The sequence below is a fragment of the Mustela erminea genome, chromosome X (genome assembly GCF_009829155.1).
Source record: "Mustela erminea isolate mMusErm1 chromosome X, mMusErm1.Pri, whole genome shotgun sequence".
In the NCBI taxonomy this organism is placed as follows: Eukaryota; Metazoa; Chordata; class Mammalia; order Carnivora; family Mustelidae; genus Mustela; species Mustela erminea.
This window is the reverse complement of record NC_045635.1, coordinates 62,887,173-62,909,309: the sequence shown is the minus strand read 5'-3', so window position 1 is coordinate 62,909,309 and position 22,137 is coordinate 62,887,173.

Here is a 22,137-nt window from a genome sequence, read left to right as displayed (position 1 = left end):
GTCTAATAAGAACAACTCAAAAATTTTTTCAGAATTGGGCTCTACCTGCAGTAGAGGAGGAAGTAATTCCTGCAAAAAAACATTAGAGTAACATACATGGAATTTTTCTCCATGTTTTCTCTTTCTGAATTCTTTCTATTGATGGCTCTAGCAGTCACCCATTCACCTCTTTTTGTGGGAGATTAAACCCCACCTCCTCAAAACCCAAACATCAGGCTAGTTTTATAAAACTCCTATGAAACTAGTAACCCTCTAATTGACTGACCAGTGTCTGATTTTACTAATTTAATCAGATCATCCCCTTGTCACTTCCTGAAGAAGAATGTCCTTATGCTTTCTGCACAAAATCCCAAACTCTCAAAAAAATAATTCCAAGCTTTCAGGCCACTAACAGCTTCCTGCCAAATGCTGATCTATCCAAACTACTATCATTCAGGGTGCTTATTTTTCAGTGTTCTCTGAAGAACAGGTGATTGTCACTCCAAATTCAACATTCTCACCTTCACCTGCTTGTATTTCTTCAACCTTTAGATCCAGTTTATATTTAATATCCTCCAAAAAGCCTTCTTTGAACACGTAAATCCATCAGATAAGTTGCCCTCTTCACGTGCTCCCACTACACCATGTTCCACTAAAACAATACCTGAATTTAAGTAGGCTAGTTAACTTCTCAATGTCTCATTTTTGTAGATTCCATGGGAATTTCTATATAGATAATAATGTCATCTGCTACATGATTTATATTTACCTTTCTAATATTTATGCATTTTACCTCCTTTTATTGCTCATTATATGGGTAGGACCTAGAATACAAAAGAGAATAGAGAGGATATTTCTGCTTTATCCTAATTTTACTGGAAAGATGTTCAAGTTTTCAACATGTTAGGTTTGATATTGGTTGCAGGTTTTTCATAAATAACCTTTATTGGGTGAAGAATATTTTCTTATATTTCTAATTTGCTGAGAGTTTTTGTTATGAATGGTTATTATATATTGTCAAATATTTAATGTGTATCAATTGAGATAATCATATGGTTTTCACTTTTAGTTTCTTAATATGGTGAATTATATTATTTATCTAATGTTAAACCAACCTTGGAATTCTGGGATAAACCACACCTAGTCATGAGTAATTTCCTTTTTATATATTTCTGGATAGGACTTACTAATATTTGTTAATGATTTTGGTATCAATATTCTTGGTGTATATTGATAAGTACTTTTTTGGTAATATTTTTGGTATTAGGTAAGTGCTAATCTCAAAAAATCAGTTAGGGAGGATTATTCCTAGAAAAAAATTCATGTAGAATTTTATTTCTTCCTTAATGTTTGATAGAAATCAGCAGCAAAGGCATGGGGTTTGTTTTCTTTCTGTGAAACTTACTGTTAATTACATTTTCCTTAGATATACGGCTTTTCAGATTATTTATTGAGGAATTTTTGATGGTACATGTCTTTCAAAAAATTCTATTTCATCTAAGTTCTATAATACATTGATATAAAGTTGTTAATAACAATCCCTTATTATCTTTCTAATATCACTATTCTATATAGTGATGTCCAATTCTTCATTCCCATTATTGGTGATTTGTGTCTTCCTCTTTTTCGTTATCAGTCTGTTTAGATGTTTATCAATTTTAGTGACAATTACAATAACCTCTGTTTAGCATTAAAGGATTTCTCTCAATGTCTCAGTTTTTAAACTGTGAAATGGGAATGAAAACAATATGACATCATAATTTTGTGAGGAGTATAAAATGAGAAAATCCATTTAAAGCACTTAGCTCCTGACACCTATGTAGCATTTAATAAATATTATTTAATATTATTAGAATGTATAGGTTACTGTTTTTTTAAGTTTTTACTTATTTTTTAAATTTATTTTAAGCATTCCAGAATTCATTGTTTATGCACCACACTAGAGCTCCATGCAACACCTGCCCTCCATAATACCCAAAACCAGGGCCACCCAAGATCTCTCCCCTGCCCCTCCAAAATCCTCAGATTGTTTTTCAGAGTCCACAGTCTCTCATGGTTCATCTTCCCCTCTAATCTCCGCCAACTCCCTTCTCCTCTCCAGCTCCCCATGTTCTCCATGTTCTTTTTGTTTTTTTTAAATATGTTACTTATTTATTTGAGAGAAAGAGACAGTGAGAGAGAGCATGAGAAGCGAGAAGGTCAGAGGGAGAAGCAGAGTCCCTGTGGAGATGGGAGCCCCATGTGGGACTTCATCCTGGGACTCCAGGATTGTGACCTGAGCTGAAGGCAGTTGCTTAACCAACTGAGCCACCCAGGCGCCCCTCCGTGTTATTTCTTGAGCTCGACAAATAAGCGAAACCATATGATAATTGACTCTCTCTGCTTGACTTATTTCACTCAGCATAATCTCTTCCAGTCCTGTCCATATTGATCAAAAAGTTGGGTATTCATCCTTTCTGATGGAGGCATGATACTCCATAGTATATATGGACTATATCTTCCTTATCCATTCGACCATTGAAGGGCATCTTGGTTCTTTCCACAGTTTGGTGACTGTGGCCACTGCTGCTATAAACATTGAGTTACAGATGGCCCTTCTTTTCACTACATCTGTATCTTTGGGGCAAATACCCAGTAGTGCAATTGCAGGGTCATAGGGAACCTCTATTTTTAATTTCTTAAGGAATCTCCACACCGTTTTCCACATTGGCTGCACCAACTTGCATTCCTACCAACAGTGTAAGAGGGTTCCCCTTTCTCCACATCCTCTCCAACACACATTGTTTCCTGTCTTGCTAATTTTGGCCATTCTAACTGGTGTAAGGTGGTATCTCAATGTGGTTTTAATTTAAATCTCCCTGATGGCTAGTGATGATGAACATTTTTTCATGTCTGATAGCCATTTGTATGTCTTCATTGGAGAAGTGTCTGTTCATGGCTTCTGCCCATTTTTTGACATGATTATCTGTTTTTTGAGTGTTGAGTTTGAGAAATTCTTTATACATCCTGGATATCAGCTCTTTGTCTGTATTGTCATTTGCAAATATCTTCTCCCATTCCGTGGGTTGCCTCTTTGTTTTCTTGACTGTTTCCTTTGCTGTGCAGAAGCTTTTGATCTTGAAGAAGTCCCAAAAATGCATTTTCGCTTTTGTTTCCTTTGCTTTGGAGACATATCTTGAAAGAAGCTGATGTGGCCGATGTCGAAGAGGTTCCTGCCTATGTTCTCCTCTAGGACTCTAATGGATTCCTGCCTCATGTTGAGGTCTTTTATCCATTGTGAGTTTATCTTTGTGTATGGTGTAAGAGAATGGTCAAGTTCCATTCTTCCACACATAGCAGTCCAATTTTCCCAGCACCATTTATTGAAGAGACTGTCTTTTTTCTACTGTATTTTTTTCCTGCTTTGTTGAAGATTATTTGACCATAGATTTGAGGGCCCATATCTGGGGTCTCTACTCTGTATCACTGGTCTATGTGTCTGTTTTTATGCCAGTACCCTGCTGTCTTGGTCATCACAGCTTTGAAGTAAAGCTTGAAATCAGGCAATGTGATGCCTCCAGTTTTATTTTTGTTTTTCAACATTTCCTTAGCAATTCGGGGTCTCTTCTGATTCCATACAAATTTAGGATTGTTTGCTCAAGCTCTTTGAAAAATGCTGGTGGAATTTTGACCAGCATGGCAATGAAAGTATAGCTTGCTCTAGGCAGTATAGACATTTTAACAATATTTATTCTTCCAATCCATGAGCATGGAACGGTCTTCCTTCTTTTTGTGTCTTCTTCAATTTCTTTCATGAGTGTTCTGTAGTTCCTTGAGTACAGATCCTTTACCTCTTTGGTTAGGTTTATTCCCAGGTATCTTATGGTTCTTGGTGGTATAGTAAATGGAATCAATTCTCTACTTTCCCTTTCTGTATTTTCATTGTTAGTGTATAAGAAAGCAACTGATTTCTGTACATTAATTTTGTATCCTGTCACATTACTGAATTGCTGTATGAGTTCTAGTAGTTGGGGATGGAGTCTTTTGGGTTGTCCATATAAAGTATTATGTCATCTGAGAAGAGAGTGAGAGTTTGACTTCTTCTGGGCCTATTTGGATATCTTTTATTTCGCTTTGTTGTCTGATTGCTGTTGCTAGGACTTCTAATACTATGTTGAACAGGAGTGGTGGGAGTGGGCATCCTTGTCGTGTTCCTGATCTCAAAGGGAAGGCTGTCAGCTTTTTCCTATTGAGGATGATATTCACTGTGGGTGTTCAATAGATAGATTTTATGAAGTTGAGGAATATTCCCTCTATCCCTGTACTTTGAAGTGTTTTAACCAGGAACAGATGCTGGATTTTGTCAAATGCTTTTTCTGCATCAATTGAGAGAACCATGTGGTTCTTTTCTCTTCTCTTATTGATTTGTTCTATCATATTGATTAATTTGCGAATGTTGAACCACACTTGCAACCCAGAGATAAATCCCACCTGGTCGTGGTGGATAATCTTTTTAATGTACTGTTGGATCATGTTAGCTAGGATACTGTTGAGAATCATAGCATCCATATTCATGAGGGATATTGTTCTTAAATTCTCCTTTTCGTGGGGTCTTTGTCTGGTTTGGGGATCACGGTAATGCTGGCTTCATAAATAGAGTCTGGAAATTTTCCTTCTGCTTCAGTTTTTTGAAACAGCTTCAGGAGGATAGACATTATTTCATCTTTGAATGTTTGGTAGAATTCCCCAGGGAATCCGTCAGGTCCTGGGCTCTTGTTTTTGGGGAGGTTTTTGATCACCACTTCAATCTCGTTACTAGATATTGGTCTACTCAGGTTGTTCATTTCTTCCTGATTCAGTTTGGGAAGTTTATAGTTTTCGAGGAATACATCCATTTCATCTAGGTTGCTTAACTTATTGGCATATAACTGTTGATAATAATTTCTGATGATTGTTTCTATTTCCTTAGTGTTAGTTGTGATCTCTCCCTTTTCATTTATAATTTTATTAACTTGGGTCTTCTTTCTTTTCCTTTGGATTAGTTTGGTCAATGATTTATTGATCTTATTGATTCTTTCAAAAAACCAGCTTCCAGTTTCATTGATGTGTTCTACTGTGTCTCTAGTTTCTATCTCATTGATCTCTGCTCTAATCTTGATTATTTCCCTTCTTATGTGTGGAGTTGGTTTGATTTGTTGTTGATTCTCCAGTTTTCCTTCTGCTTCAATTTTCTGAAACATCTTCAGGAGAATAGATGTTATTTCTTCTTTGAAAGTTTGGTAGGATTCCCCAGGGAATCCATCAGGTCATGGGCTTTTGTTTTTTTGGGAGGTTTTTGATCGCTGCTTCAATCCCGTTACTAGATAACAGTGTATTCAGGTTGTCAATTTCTTCCTAGTTCAATTTTTGGAGTTCATAGTTTCCCAGAAATGCATCCATTTCATCTAGAATGCTTAACTTATTGGCATATAACTGTTGATAATAACTTCTGATGATTGTTTCTATTTCCTTGGTCTTAGTCGTGATCTCTCCCTTTTCATTCATGATCTTATTAATTTGAGCTTTCTCTCTTTTCTTTTGGATTAGTGTGGCCAATGGTTTATCGATTTTATTGATTCTTTCCAAAAAAAAAAAAAAACAAACAAACAGCTTCTAGTTTCATTGATACGTTCTACTGTATCTCTAGTTTCTATCTCATTGATCTCTGCTCTAATCTTGATTATTTCCCTTTTTATGTGTGGAGTTGGTTTGATTTGTTATTGATTCTCCAGTTCTTTAAGGTGTAGAGAGAGCTGGTGTATTCTGGATTTTTCAATTTTTTTGAGGGAGGCTTGGATGGCTGTGTATTTTTCCCTTAGGACTACCTTTGCTATATCCCATAGGTTTTGGACCAAAGTGTCTTCATTCTCATTGGTTTCCATGAATTGTTTAAGTTCTTCTTTGATCTCCTGGTTGATCCAAGCATTCTTAGATGGTCTTTAGCTTCCAGGTGTTTGAGTTCCTTCCAAACTTTTTCTTGTGATTTAGCTCTAGTTTCAAAGCATTGTGATCTGAGAATATGCAGGGAATAATCTCAGTTTTTTAGTATAGGTTGAGCCCTGATTTGTGACCCAGTATGTGATCTACTCTGGAGAAAGTTCCATGTGCACTTGAGAAGAATGAGTATTCTGTTGTTTTAGGGTGGAATGTTCTGTATATATCTATGAGGTCCATCTGGTCCAATGTGTCATTCAATGCTCTTGTTTCTTTATTGATTTTCTGCTTCAATGATCTATTTCTGAGAGAGGCGTGTTAAGATCTTCTATTATTAATGTATTCATATCAATATGACTCCTTATCTTGATTAACAGTTCTCTTATGTAATTGGCTGCTCCCATATTGGGGGCATGCATATTTACAACTGTTAGGTCTTCTTGGTGGACAGACCATTTAAGAATGATGTAGTGTCCTTCTGTATCTCTGACTACAGTCTTTAGTTTAAAATCTAATTTATCTGATATTAGAATCACTATGCCAGCCTTCTTTTGAAGCCCACTGCCATGAAAGATGCTTCTCCATCCCTTCACTTTCAGGATGGATGTATTCTTAGGTTCAACATGGGTCTCTTGTAGACAACATATGAATGGGTCCTGTTGTTTTATCCAATCTGCAACCCAGTGTCATTTTATGGGTGCATTTAGGCCATTCACATTGGGAGTGTTTATTGAGAGATACGTTTTTATTGACATTGTGTTACCTGTGAAGTCTTTGTTTCTATAGATTGCCTCTATAAATTTCAGTTCAAGGATATTCTTAGGATTTTTCCTCTTTTATAGAACCCCCCATTAATATTTCTTGTATCTCCGTCTTGGTGGTCACATAATGTTTTAAAACTTGTCAGCCTTGGAAGCTCTTTATCTCTCCATCCATTTTGAATGTCAGTCTTGCTGGGTAAAGTATTCTTGGCTGCATGTTCTTCTCATTAAGTGCCCTGAATATATCTTGCCAGCCCTTTCTGGCTTGCCAGCTTTCTGTAGACAGGTGTGACATTCTGATGGGCTCAGTAGGTAAGGAATCTCTTCCCCCTAACTGCTCTCAAGAGCTTCTGTCTAAAATTATGATTCATCATTTTCACAATCAGGTGTCTGGAGGTCTTCCTAGATTCTATGATCTTGGGGGGATACCCTTCTGTCTCTAGGACACAAACGCTGGTTCCATTTGCCAGATTGGGAAAATTTTCATGGAGAATTTGTTCAGCTATATACTCTATTCTTCTTTCTTTCACCTGCCCCTCAGGGATTCCGATAATTCTGACATTGTAATGCTTCATGGCATCATTTATTTCCCTAATTCTGTTTTCATGGCTTCTAAGCTATTTGTTCCAGGCTTCCTTCTGATCCTTTTTCTCTGTCAGTTTTTCCTCTAGCTCACCAATTCTTTCTTCTGCCTCAGTTATCCTAGCTGTTAGAGAATTTAGATTAGATTGGAACTCATTGAGAGCATTGTTAACATCATCCCTAGTGGCTTCCACTTCTGCCATAATGAATTCCATTTTGTCATTAAAGGCTTCCTCCAACCTAGCCATTGCCTGGATAATTGTTAGCCTAAATTTCCTTTCTGACATACTGTTCATGTTTATATCCAATAGCTCTGATGGAGAGAGCACAGTTTCTGGATTTTTCCTCTGTTGGGCATTCCTCCTCCTAGTCATTTTGGTGAGAGATGGCTGAGGTAATGTGTAGCTGAATTTATCAACCGTGGTGCAGGCAAGGTGCACTCTGGAATGCTTCTGAGCAACTGGGAGTCCCCCTCTCCCCAAAATGAAAGAAAAAAGAAAAGAAAGAGAGAGAGGGAGAGAGAGAGAGAGAGAGGAAAATGAATAAAAAAAGAAAAATAAAAAAGAAGACCCATCCCAAATGGGCCCCAAAGGTAAGATTTATAAAGCATACAAACAAAGGTGACCAAGGCCTGGCTTCTTTGCTGCACTCTCTGTGGCTCACCGTCAGTGGTGGCCATACTGGTTTTGTGGTCTTAAGCCCCTGTCCCTAACCGCCTGATTCCACCAACTTCCCCTTAAGATCTTTTGCTCTTTTTGGGTACTTTCAACCAGACTCCAGGTTAATGCTGGTCCCCAATCATAGGGCACTCTTGTATTGGGGTATTACTTTCTAATGTGTCACTTCTGGTGGCTCCCTCCCCCTTTTGTTTATCTTCCCATATCATTCCAATGTTCCCACTCTACTTTACCTGTCCACTGGTATCTTCTGCCCCCATAGAGATCCAGATATGTATAATTCTAATCTCAGGCTGATTTCACGGGTGATCACAGTTCTTTCATAGATAATCAGCTCACTTTAGGGGACCGGTTGAAACAGTGCCTCCTACTCTGCCATCTTGTCTCCCCCTAGGTTACTGTGTGTTAAAAATACTTTTGACTCTCCCTCTCCACAAGTTAATGTCCGTGAAATGATAAATTGTCTTATATTTGACAGTATCTAACATAAAACTTTGTAGACTTAATGAATAAAACATATAAATAAGTAATTAATATAGCCCTCTTTTGTAGACCACCCTATATTCTCACACTCTATGCATCAGTCTTCCCAAACCACTGAATATGCAACAATAGTCCCTGCCCTTAGTGTCTACTCCAGCTTTCCTCCTCATAGTATCTGCAACATATGAGATGATTTTCCCCAGCTTTCCCTAGAGTTTATTGTCTGGACCACCTGTCATTCTCCTTGTAGGCACAACATGTTCATAACAGGACCCAGAGAACAAACAATCTAGGGGTCTGGAGGCTTGAGAGGAATGGGTGATGGGTGCAGGTGGTGATCCAATAAATAACTGAACCCACTGAGTCTAGAATGAAGGAGCAAGCCTCAAGAAGAAAAAAATTCCCTAATTTATACTCCTTAGGAACCTTTCCTCAGAAGTTCTAGCCTACATAAAAGGAATTGTGCTGTGGACACAGACTAGGAAGTTTATAGACAGTGGGGAAATTTGAAAAGGGTGAGAGAAGAAATCAGAAAAAAAAAAAAACAGAGAACATCAAACTCCTTTAAAATCCTTTAATTCCCTTATAAACACTTAAAGTTAGAGGAGCTACGATGGCAGTATAGGAGGAGAATCCTAAGCCCCTAAGCTCTTCTTGTTCCTCAAGCACAACTAAATAAATATTAAGTCATCCTGAACACTCCAGAAATCAACTGGAAAACTGACAGAACAAACTCCATGACTAAAGGGAGAGAAGGAGCCACATCGAAGAAGAAGGAAGGACAGAGAGTGTTTGGGGTAGAAACAGATCACAGGTCCTGTGGAGGGAAGGGAGTCATGGTGGCAGAGAAATGCACTAGAGAGATAAGCACATAAGGGAATGCACAAGGAGAAACAAAGCCATTGGCTGGTAAAATGAGAGGGGCTGATTTTCCTGAGTTCTTGCAACCAGTAGGGCTTAATAATAGAGTTTTAAAGGTTGGTAGGCTTGGCTGGGATAGAGCCTTGAGTGCACTGCCCTGCTCCTGGAAAGAAGGCAAGCAAATAAGCCAGGGGCAGAAAGCATGGAAACAGCTTTCTGAAGAACCCCTGGGGCACACAGGGACAAGATTGGTCACTTTTCTGGGAGTGCATCCCTGAGAGGTAGCTTTCACAGAGACACAGCTCCAGGGACAAAGGACCTGGCTGGCAACATTACCCTCCCCCAACCCTCAGCATAAATGCAGAGTCGCTTGCAGAAAGCTGCTCAGCCACCCAAAAATGGCTGCCTAATTACACCAAGTCCCACATGTCTGTCCTCTGGCAGACTGCACTTCTAGGTCAAACCTGCCTAAGTCTCAGCATGGTGAGAACCTCCCCCAGGAGACCAGCACAGGCCCCTGGAATACCAACTCCCTAAAGCCTGGAGTGTTAAAAGTCACTAGTCATGGCTGGGATAGGACCTGGAGGGCACTGTGCTACTCCTGGAAAGGAAGCAGGCAAACAATGCAGACAAAGACAGTGTGGAAACACCAATCTGAAAAATGCTTGGGAAACACAGGGGGGAGATTATTCCATCTTCTCAGAGTGCCTTACTGAAAGCAGCATGCAAGGAGACCACTCTCTGGGGACAAAGGTGGTGGCTGGTGCCATTTCACTTCCCTCTCCATCTGCATAAACACAGAATAACCTGCAGTAAAGAGCACACACCAACACTACCTGCCTAACCAGCTCAAAAAAGGTTCAACACCCTTGCACTCTGGTAGTACTGCCTTTCTTGGTCAAGTGTGCCTCGGGCCCAGCTTGGGGATCCCATCCCCTAGATAAGACCAGCAGAAATCCATGCCCACACCACATAAACTGACCAGCAAGTTCTGCAGGGCTACAGTTCTAGTGGAAATAATATCGAGTCTCATTTGACAAGCAGGCAGGAGAACACCTAGTTTAAAACTCACCACATTCTGGCCAACCATCAAACACTGAATGGGTTAACCAGAAAATGTAAAAGAAGAAACAAAAAATACATGGAAGCAAACTAAAATGAAAACACAATAGTCTAAAACCTTTGGAACCAGTAAATGCCGTCCTAAGAAGGAAGTATATAGCAATATAGGCCTTCCTCAAGAAGCAAGAAAAGTGTCAAACACATAACCTAACCTATACCTAAAGGAGCTGGAAAAAGAGAAGCAAATAAAGCCTAAACCAGCAGAAGAAGGGAAACAGTTACATTTAGAGCAGAAAAAAAATGACATAGAAAAAAAAAAAACAGTAGAACAGATAAATGAAACTAGGAGCTGGTTCTTTGAATTAATAAAATTGTTAAGCCCCTAGCCAGACTTAGCCAAAAGAGAAAAGAAAGGACCAAATAAATAAAATCACCATGAATGAGGAGAGATCACAACCAACACTATAGAAAGACAAACAATTATAAGATAATATTATGAGCAAGTGTATGCCAATAAATTAGGCAATCTGGAAGAAATGGATGCATTCCTAGAAACATATAAACTACGAAAACTGAAACGGGAAGAAATAGAAAATTTGAATAAACCCATAACCAGCAAAGAAACGGAATCAGTAATCAAAAATCTCCCAGCAGGGGCATCTGGGTGGTTCAGTCAGTTAAACACCTGACTTTGGCTCCCATGTTGGGCTCAATCTCTCTAATAAATAAAATCCTTAAAAAAATCTCCCAAAAAACAATAATCCAGGGTCAGATGGCTTCCCAGGGGAATTTTACAAAACATTCAGAAAAGAATTCATATCTACTCTTCTCAAGCTGTTCCCAAAAAAATGTAAATGCAAGGAAATCTTCCAAGCTCATTCTATGAGGCCAGCATTACCTTGATTCCAAACAAGTAAGACCCCACTAAATATCAGACTTATAGATCAATATCCCTGATGAACATGGATGTAAAAATTCTCACCAAGATACTAGCTAATTGACTCCAACAGTAAATTAAAAGGGTTATTTACCATATCAAGTGGGATTTATTCCTGGGCTGCAGGTGTGGTTCAATATGCAAAATCAATCAATGTGATACACCACGTTAAGAAGAGAAGGATTAAAAAAAACGTGATCCTCTCAACTGTTGCAGCAAAAGCATTTGACAAAATACAGCAACACTTCTTGTTAAAAACCCTTGAGAAAGTAGAGATACAAGGAACATACTTCAATCATAAAGGCCATATATAAACGACCCACAGCTAATATCAACCTCAATCAGAAAAACTGAGAGCTTTTCCCCTAAGGTTAGGAACATGACAGGGATGTTCTCTCTCACCACTGTTGTTAAACAGTACTGGAAGTCCTAGCTTCAGCAATCAGACAACAAAAAGAAACAAAAGGCATCCAAATTGGCAAGGAAGAAGTCAAACTCACTCTTTGCAGACAAAATTCTCCTCTGTGTAGAAAGCCTGAAAGTCTCCACCAAAAAAATTGCTGGAACTGATCCATGAATTCAGCAAAGTCATGGAATATAAAATCAATGTACAGAGATCTGTTGCATTTCTATACAACAATAGTGAAGCAGCAGAAAGAGACATTTACAATTGTACCAAAATGTATAAGATACCTACGAGTAAACCTAACCAAAGAGGTAGAAGATCTGCACTCCGAAAACTATATAACACTTACAAAAGAAACTGAAGAGGACACAAAGAAATGGAAAAACATTCCATGCTCATGGGTTAGGAGAACACAACATTGTCAAAATGTTTATACTACCCAAAGCAATCTACACATTAATAAAATTCCCATCAAAATACTATCAGGATTTTTCACGGAGCTAGAACAAACAATTCTTAAAAGTTTGTATGGACCACAGAAGACCCCTAACAGCCAAAGTAATCCTGAAAAAGGAAAGCAAAGCTGAAGGCATCACGATTCTGGACTTCAGGTTATATTACAAAGATGTAGTAATCGAGACAGTATGGTACTGGCACAAAAACAGGCACATAGACCAATGGAACAGAATAGAAAACCCAGAAATGGACCCACAGCTATGTTTTTGACAAAACAGGAAAGAATATCCAATGGAAAAGAGACAGTTTCTTCAATAAACGGTGCTCAGTAAAGTGGACAGCAATATGCAGAATGAAACTGGACCAGTTTCTTCCATCATACACAAAAATAAATTCAAAAAGGATGAAAGACGAAATTGTAAAATCAAAATCCTAGAGGAGAACACAGGCAGTAACCTCTTTAACCTTGGCTGCAGCAACTACTTATTAAATACATCTTTGGAGGCAAGAGAAACACAAGCAAAAATAAACCATTGGGACCTTATCAAGATAAAAAGGTTTTGCACAGTGAAGGAAACAATCAACAAAACTAAAAGGCAACTGATGGAATAGGAAAAGGTATTTGCAAATGACATATCAGATAAAGGAATAGTATCTAGAATCTATAAAGAACTCATGAAAACCAACACCCCTAAAATAAATAATCCTGTTAAGAAATGGGCAGAAGACTTGAACAGACATTTCTCCAAAGAAGATAATACAAATGGCTAACAGACACATGAAAAATTGCTCAATATCACTCAGCATCAGGAAAATATAAATCAAAATCGCAGTGAGATACCACCTCACACCTGTCAGAATGGCTAAAATTAACAAGTCAGGAAACAACAGATGTTGGCAAGGATCTGGGGAAAGGGCAACACTTTTGCACTGTTGGTAGGAATGCAAACTGGTGCAGCCACACTGGAAAACAGTATGGAGGTTCCTCAAGAAGCTAAAAATACACAATGGAATACTATGCAGCCATCAAAAGAAATGAAATCTTGCCATTTGCGACAACATGAATGGAACTAGAGCGTATCATGCTTAGCGAAATAAGTCAAGCGGAGAAAGACAACTATCATATGATCTCCCTGATATGAGGAAGTGGTGATGCAACATGGGGTGTCAAGGGGGTAGGAGAAGAATAAATGAAACAAGATGGGATTGGGAGGGAGACAAACCACAAATGACTCTTAATCTCACAAAACAAACTGAGGGTTGCTGGGCGAAGGGGGGTTGGAGAGGGGGGTGGGGTTATGGACATTGGGGAGGGTATGTGCTATTGTGAGTGATGTGAAGTGTGTAAACCTGGCAATTCACAGACCTGTACCCCTGGGGATAAAAATATATGTTTATAAAAAATTAAAAATTAAAAAAAAAGAAGAAGCTAAAAATAGAAGTATCCTACAACCTAGCAATTGCACTACTGGGTATTTATCTAAAGATACAAAAATGCTGATTAGAAGGGCCACATTCACCCTAATGTTTATAGCAGCACTGTTAAAAAGAGTGAAATTGTGGAAAGAGCCCAAATGTCCATTGACTGAGAAATGGATAAAGATGATTCGGTTTAGAGATCTACAATGGAATATTACTCAGCCATGAAAAAAAATGAAATCTTGCCATTTGTAAGAACCTGGATGGAGCTAGAGTGTATTATGCTAAATCAAAAGAAAGGCAAATATTATATGATTTTACTCATATGTGAAATTTAAGAAATGCACAAATGAACATAGGGAAAGGGAAGGAAAAATACAGATAAAAACAGAGAGGGAGACAAACCATAAGTGACTCTTAACTATAGAGAACAAACTGAGGGTTGCCAAAGATGAGGTGGGTGGCGGATGGGTTAAATGGTGATGGGCAGCAAAAAGGGCACTTGTGATGAGTACTGGGTGTTGTTATATGTAAGTGATGAATCACTAAATTCTACTCCTGAAACCAGTACTACACTATATGTTAACTAACTTGAATTTTTAAAATAATTTGTCATTCTACTATCAAGTAACTCCCTAAAAACTTCAGTAAGCATAAAAAAACTTTAGTAAGCATAAAATCACATAGAGAGATTATTATTTAATATATATTTTTATGCTTAAATCATGCACCTCAAAACTCTTCTAGCCTCTATCCATTTCCCAGTTCCAAAACCACTACCACATTTTTAGGTACTTGTTACAGCAGCACCCCACTTCTCAGTACCAGTTTTTGTCTTAATCAGTTCAGGTTGCAGCAACAAAAATACCATAGAATGGGTTACTTAAACAAACCTTTCTCACAGTTCTGTAGACTGGGAAATACAAGATCAAGGCAACATTAGATCTGTTTTTTGGTGAGGGTACTCTTCTGGTGTGCTAATGGCTATCTTCTCATATTCTCCCACGGCAGAGAAAGCAGAGGGAGACAGCAAGGTCTCTAGTATCCATTCTTATAAGGGCATTAATTCATTCATGAGGGTTCTATCCTTATGACCTAATTACCTTTCAAAGCCCCTACCTCTTTTTAAAAAAAAAGATATTATTTATTTATTTGACAGAGAGAGAGAGAGATCACAAGTAGGCAGAGAGGCAGAAAGAGGGGGGAAGCAGGCTCCTTGTTGAGCAGAGAGCCCAATGTGGGGCTCGATTCCAGGACTCTGAGACCATGACCTGAGCTGAAGGCAGAGCCTTAACCCACTGAGCCACCCAGGCACCCCATGTCCCTACCTCTTAATGATTAGGATTTAAACCTATGAACTGTGGGGCAGAGGGAGGGGGACACAAAATTCAGTCAGTAACATTAAATTCCCAATTGCAGAATAAAACACATGATGAAGTGACCTTTGTTTAGAATATTTGTTTGTATCTTGATCATGATGCCAATAGACACCTTAAGCAATAGCAAGTCCACTTCTGACAGCGCATGGTAGGCACTTCATTTGCTCACATGGTCACTGGCTTTCTCAGGTTCCAGACACCTTCCCTCATTGTGAAGAGCAGAGAGAGTGTGGTCTAACAATATATAAGCCCTCACTAGAAGTCCTGGAGAAGGTTTCTGGAATAGGTCTAAAGGTATAGTAGGGAAGAAAGTGGCCCATGGGAACAAATCTTGGAACAATGGGAAGGTGGTTTTTACCACTTTCTCCCCTTTCTACTGACCCTTATTCTCTTTCTCCTTCTCCTCAACCAGTTTCTTCTTCTGTAAGACAAACTTCCTTTTCATCAGTCACTGAGGCTGGATGCCATCTATCATACTCACTCCACTCCTATCCAATATCGTTGTATAATACTGAAATAAAGTTCTCAGACACCAGTCTGAGCGGCGGTGCAGGGCTGCCTCTGTAAGGGAGAGCAGCAGTAGCTGAATCCTGCACATAGCTTTTATTTTGTTTTGTTTTTATCAGAACAGCAAGGACAGATGTCTCAAAGCGTGGGAAAGGAGTACAAAGAAATGGCAAATATCTTGAAGCAGGCTTGCATATTCCCCTACATGTAGGCACGCAGGGAGGCAGTCATGGGATAAGGGAAGGGCGGGATGTTTGGTCTGGCAGTCTCCAGATGCAGAAAGGAGAGACTGAGGGTTACATTCTTTTATAGCTCCTCACTTATGCCCTGTCCCTGGGGATCATGGGATCCTGCTCCTACAGGCCCATTGGGTTTAACAGCCTGAGAGCAGGAATGCTGGTGACGTTTTGACTGATCCATAGTTACTCCTTGGGGCTTATAATATTTTTTCTAAGAATAATTCCACATCCAATTCTACATTTTTAACCTCTGGAAGGCAACCCCACGCTGTCCATCCTTTATTCACATGGCTCCTCTCCTGGTATAATCCCTTATGTGTGTCAATTAGATTGCCAGGTGAGACTCACAAATGACCCACACATCACCAATCTCTCTTCTCTTAATTCATCTGCAAGGTTTTATCACTCCTGGAATAATCTGTCTAGTGTACAAATATGAACTCTCTCTTATTCCACTGTTCCAAATCTCAATCGTTCATTTAAGAATTATTTATTAATGTCTATTATGAGCCAGACATTCTTCTGGGAAGTTGAGAAAATTGTTTTGTTTATCTTCTCCAACATAAACTTAAAGCCCTTTAGTTAAACAGATCAGAACCATCAAGGTCTGGCTTTTGCTTGCTTTCTAGGCCAAAGACATCCCTATCACATATGTTCCAGGTACAGCTGATTCTTGAATCTAACCCACAAAAAGACCTTACAGATTCTTCGATTACTTACTAATCTCCTTCCATTATTTCACCATTCAAGATAATGTTCATCATTCAACACCACCTTGAAGCAAGCTTGAAATTTTTTTATCTCCCTCCACCCCATCCCACCATTCTATCACTGAAGTTAATAATTTCATTATAGCACAGATCACTCACTGGCTTTCTATATATTAAGATCATCTGCACATATATGGGCTTTACTTTTTTTTTATGTAGTATTCCAAGATTCCTGGTTTATGTACAACACCCAGTGCTCCATGCAATACATGTCCTTCTTAATACCCATCACTAGGCTCATCCATCCGCCCACTCCCCTCCCCCTCTAAAACCTTCAGTTTGTTTCTCAGAGTTCACAGTCTCTCATGGTTTGTCTCCTCCTCTGATTTCCCCTAACTCACATTTCCTTTCTTTCTCCAAATGTCCTCCATGTTATTCCTTATGTTCCACAAGTAAGTGAAATCATATAATAATTGACTTTCTCTGCTTGACTTATTTCACTTAGCATAATATCCCCTGGAGGGTAGCAACAGTGGCCCCCCTTTTTTCATTTTTTTAAAATTTCTTTTCAGCGTAACAGTATTCATTGTTTTTGCACCACACCCAGTGCTCCATGCAAACTGTGCCCTCTATAATACCCACCACCTGGTACCCCAACCTCCCACCCCCCGCCCCTTCAAAACCCTAAGATTGTTTTTCAGAGTCCATAGTCTTTCATGGTTCACCTCCCCTTCCAATTTCCCTCAACTCCCTTCTCCTCTCCAGCTCCCCATGTCCTCCATGTTATTTGTTGTGCTCCACAAATAAGTGAAACCATATGATAATTGGCTCTCTCAGCTTGACTTATTTCACTCAGCATAATCCCTTCCAGTCCTGTCCATTTTGCTACAAAAGTTGGGTATTCATCCTTTCTGATGGAGGCATAATACTCCATAGTATATATGGACCACATCTTCCTTATCCATTCGTCCTTTGAAGGGCATCTTGGTTCTTTCCACAGTTTGGTGACCGTGGCCAGTGCTGCTATGAACACTGGGGTACAGATGGCCCTTCTTTTCACTACATCTGTATCTTTGGGGTAAATTCCCAGTAGTGCAATTGGTCATAGGGAAGCTCTATTTTTAATTTCCTGAGGAATCTCCACACTGTTCTCCAAAGTGGCTGCACCAACTTGCATTCCCACCAACAGTGGAAGAGGGTTCCCCTTTCTCCACATCCACTCCAACACACGTTGTTTCCTGTCTTGCTAATTTTGGCCATTCTAACTGGTGTAAGGTGGTATCTCAATGTAGTTTTAATTCAAATCTCCCTGATGGCTAGTGTTGATGAACATTTTTTCATGTGTCTGTTAGCCATTTGTATATCTTCATTGGAGAAATGTCTGTTCATATCTTCTGCCCATTTTTTGATATGATTATCTGTTTTGTGTGTGTTGAGTTTGAGAAGTTTTTTATAGATCCTGGATATCAACCTTTTGTCTGTACTGTCATTTGCAAATATCTTCTCCCATTCCATGGGTTGCTTCTGTCAACAAAACAAAGAGGGAACCCCCCCTTTTCTTAAAAGATTTACTGATTTATTTTAGAGAGAGAGAGAGCATGAGTGGGGGAGGGGGCAGAAGGACAGGGAGAGTGAGAGAGAAGCAGACTCCCCACTCAGTGTGGAGACCAATGCAGGACTCAAACTCATGACCCTGAGATCATGAACTGGATGCTTAACCAACTGAGCCACCCAAGCAACCCACAACAGTGCCTTTTTTACCCATGCATTCCCTACAGTACAAAGGATACTGCCTTGCACAAAATAAGGACTCAAAACATGTTCATGGACAAAATGGTTAGAAATGGGAAAACAAGATCTGAGAGTCCAGTAGTCCTTCTAAGTTGTGCATGGTATACATTATACTAGGTATTGGGGTTTAAAGTAGTGTAGTGCCAGAGGCAGGGAAAAAGGAGACAATAATCTTTCTTTCACCAGTGTCCTGAAATCCTCAGCCTTTTTTCCAGATCTGGTTATGGAGCTGAAAGTCCACAGGCTGTTTGCTTGAGCACATTCAAACTACTCCTGGTTTATCCAGTCCCTAGTAAATAAAGGTCCCATGATGATTCTTCATCCTTTAAATTCTGAATGAAAAAGGAGAATGAACAAAAAACAGAGGGGATGAGGGCATTGTGGTTGTTTTTTTGTTTTGTTTTGTTTTGTTTTGTTTTCTGATTACAAACACGCTCACAATGCAGTCCCCTTATTTAGCTAATTTCAAGGTTTACCTTGGGTTAAGAACAAGATTTCTTCTAGTCCTGGGAATAGTGTTAAAATGTGTACCTGGGAAATAAAGTCCTATGTTACCTATTTCATGATGGAGAACTGTGGTCATTTCCTAATTAGTGGTAGTGGTGGGATATTAAAAAGCCACTGAGGATCAGGATATCTAGCATCCTGAATGATGGGGGTTAAAAAGCCAGGCCAGAATGGTCCCTTAGCATCTTTCTTATCTCCATCCCCCTACATAGGGCACAGCCATGTTGCCATGGGATTTCAAGAGGAACATACCAGTGCCTACTTTTTTTCATGCTCATATTATAAATTACCCAAGAGATTACAGGGTGCATTGACTTCTGTTAGTGAAGGTTTTCCCTTTGATGGAAGGATGGCAAATAACAAATATGATAAACTGGGAGGAGGCAAATCCAGAAGAAGGACAGATTACCTCAACAGTTTCTGACCTGGTCTATTCAAAATTTGAAGTTCAAGACAGACTCAATACATTTGTGTGGTAATAGGCCAAGTCCATGTGAATGAGTTTCTCAAGCATGAAAACAAACAAACAAACAAAAGCCACTTTTTCTCACTGAATCTGTTCTTCACTCCAATTATTTTGTGTTAAATACAGACAATGTGGAAAGAGATATGGTGGTTAAAGTACACCATCTTAAATAAAAGCACGCAGATTCTCTAGGCTTTCTAGTATTACCTATCAGGGAATAAAAAGTCCTAGGCAAACTTTCTGGAAATACTAAAGTAAGAAGAGAATTCACCTTGTCTCAAATAGAAATTTGTAGTTACAGAAAGGGTTTTTTCCCACTCGCTTTCCTTCACTAACTTTATTGTGCACATATCTTATTTCATCCATTATAAAATGTACATTTCCCCCCAGAGTTTAACATCTATTAAATCAGGACGAGTCTTGGGATACCTGGGTGGATCAGTCGGTTAATTGTCTGACTCTTGATTTTGGCTCAGGTCATGATCTCAGTGTCATTAGACCAAATTCTGCATTAGGCTCCTCACTCAGCAGGGTGTCTGCTTGAGATTCTCTCTCTCCACCTCCTACCCCTCCCCTAATTCTCTTTCTCTCCCTCTCAAATAAATAAATAAGTCTTTAAATCAGGATGAGTCTTATGTTTAATGGTAAGATACAGTTCAATTGGCAAAGTTTTTAATTTCCTGTTATTCCATGAAGTAAGGGTGTAATTGATAGCATCTTAGACAGGGTGGTAAATGCTATGTTGAGTAACTCCTATAGATTCTAAAGACCATATATTAGATATTTCATCTCTAAATAATGACCCATCCTTTTGGTTCCTACCAGCATTATCTAGACCACACTTTGTCCTCTCCCATATGTAGTCTTAAAATAACTTTCTGTCTGGTTCCTAGCTCTAACTTCTATCTTCAATAATACCTACAAGAAACTCTATCTATAGAAAGGTTTTCCTAGTCTCCAAGCATGTCTCTGTACAGAAACATTACCACGATACATTGCTCTAAGAACTTTATATATGTGAACTCACGTAAACTTAATAAATTACCATTTATCCTCAATTTTAAAGATGATAAAACTGAGGCTTTGAGAAGTTAAGTAGCATTCCCAAGATGGTATAGCTGCTAAGTGGTAGAGCTTGGATTAAAACCGAGGGAGTCCTGCTCCAAAGCTTGTTTCTCTAATGATTCAAGACTCAAACTCAAAAATCTAAAACTGAAATCATTTACCCCTATATTCAAATCATGCTCAGTTATCACCTTGGCCTAGAGGCCTCCCCAGATATCATAGGTTAGAATTAACTCCTCTCTTCCCTCCTCTCTCATTGAGCCATCTCTGCTCATTGGAGACCTTATCACGAGGCCTCTGCTCATCAACCCTCCTCTCTTCCTCTTTCTTCCTTTTCCTTTATTGTAAACCCTAAAAGATATCTCTGTATCTTTTCAGAGAAATATTGGGAGCTGCAAACAAATGTGTTCATGGATTCGAAGGCATCTTAAATGGATTTTGGGTAACCTAGAGTTCATCTGATTCTACCTCTTAATAAAGATGAGAAAATTAGAGATCAGACACATTAAGCAATGGTTCCCAAGCCATTCAGATACTTAATTATAAAGCCATAGCTCCGGGTCTAGAAGAATCTTTTCATAACTCTTGTTGTAGAATTATTTCTAATCTACATGTCATCCCAGATTACACCGGTGATAGTGTTACAAGATTGACAGGACTCCAGTTCAGGAAAGAAAGAGAAAAGGAAATAGTGAAAACAGAAACAAAGGAAGTGGGAAGAGCAATCTCACTTGCTACTCCCCAGTACGTTAGAATTTGTGACCTCTTTAGGAAATTTCTAGGCAGGGCCAGAAGCTAGTGCCTTCTGAGTAACAAGACCATAAAATCTGTGCTTGAGCATGTGCAACCTACAACAAACACAATGACATTATTACAACTAGTCATTTACTCTAATTGTACCATGCCAAAATAATTGGTGACTGAGAGTAAAACAAAGGTCATAGCAGACTTGCCCCATTATACCCTTTTCATTTACACTTTCAGTTTGGTTCTGTGATGCACAGGCCATGGCTGTCTGCCATTCCTGTCTTCTTGAGGCTGGTTGCAATAGAGTCAAGTCTCCCCCAACAAGGTGTAATGGAGGACTATGTACTTAACTGATAGTTCATGGAGGGGAGTAAAATCTTATGATTGAGAGTTACGGTCATCCCCTGGAGGGAAAAGGATTGTCCTAGGGACTAAGACACATAACCTTTTTTGTAATAGGGGTGGTGCTTTGCATAGCCAGATTTGAATACTGACTTGGCATATTTTTCTGATTTTACATCTTCATAGAGCTTCAGCAGGAAGGAAGCAACCCTCTGTAAGATGGCAAGTTGGGGGAGTGCATGAATTCAGTAGTTTCTGCCCACAACTACCCAAAACAAATGACCTTCAAAATTTCTTAAGGTGTTTTTCTTAGTCCATGGTCTTATAGATATGGTAGAACTTGAGGAAGTTTCTTAAGAATAGATAATAGTATTTTTATATTTTATATTTACATGAATTTTTCTCACAAGGGAAAAAAAAGACACCATGTTCACATCCTTCACAGCTTCTCTCAATAAGCAGATTTTAACAATGTATTTCTACTGAGAGTACATCTGGCTAATATATCAATTTTGATTAAAAAAAAAGGAAAAACTGAATAATGTGATCTTTGTAATTAGTCCTGATATATCATTTTAATCCCTGGTCAAGTAAGCTTCACAATTCCTTCATACAAATGATAACACAATGCAGCCATGTAAAACAATAAGGCCAATGTTGCCTAATAGATACAGGCTTGGAAAACCAGACCTATAGAAATTTTCTAGAAATTTGGGGCATCTGGGTGGCTCAGTAGGTTAAGCCTCTGCCTTCAGCTCAGGTCATGATCTTAGGGTCCTGGGATCGAGCCCCACATCAGGCTCTCTGCT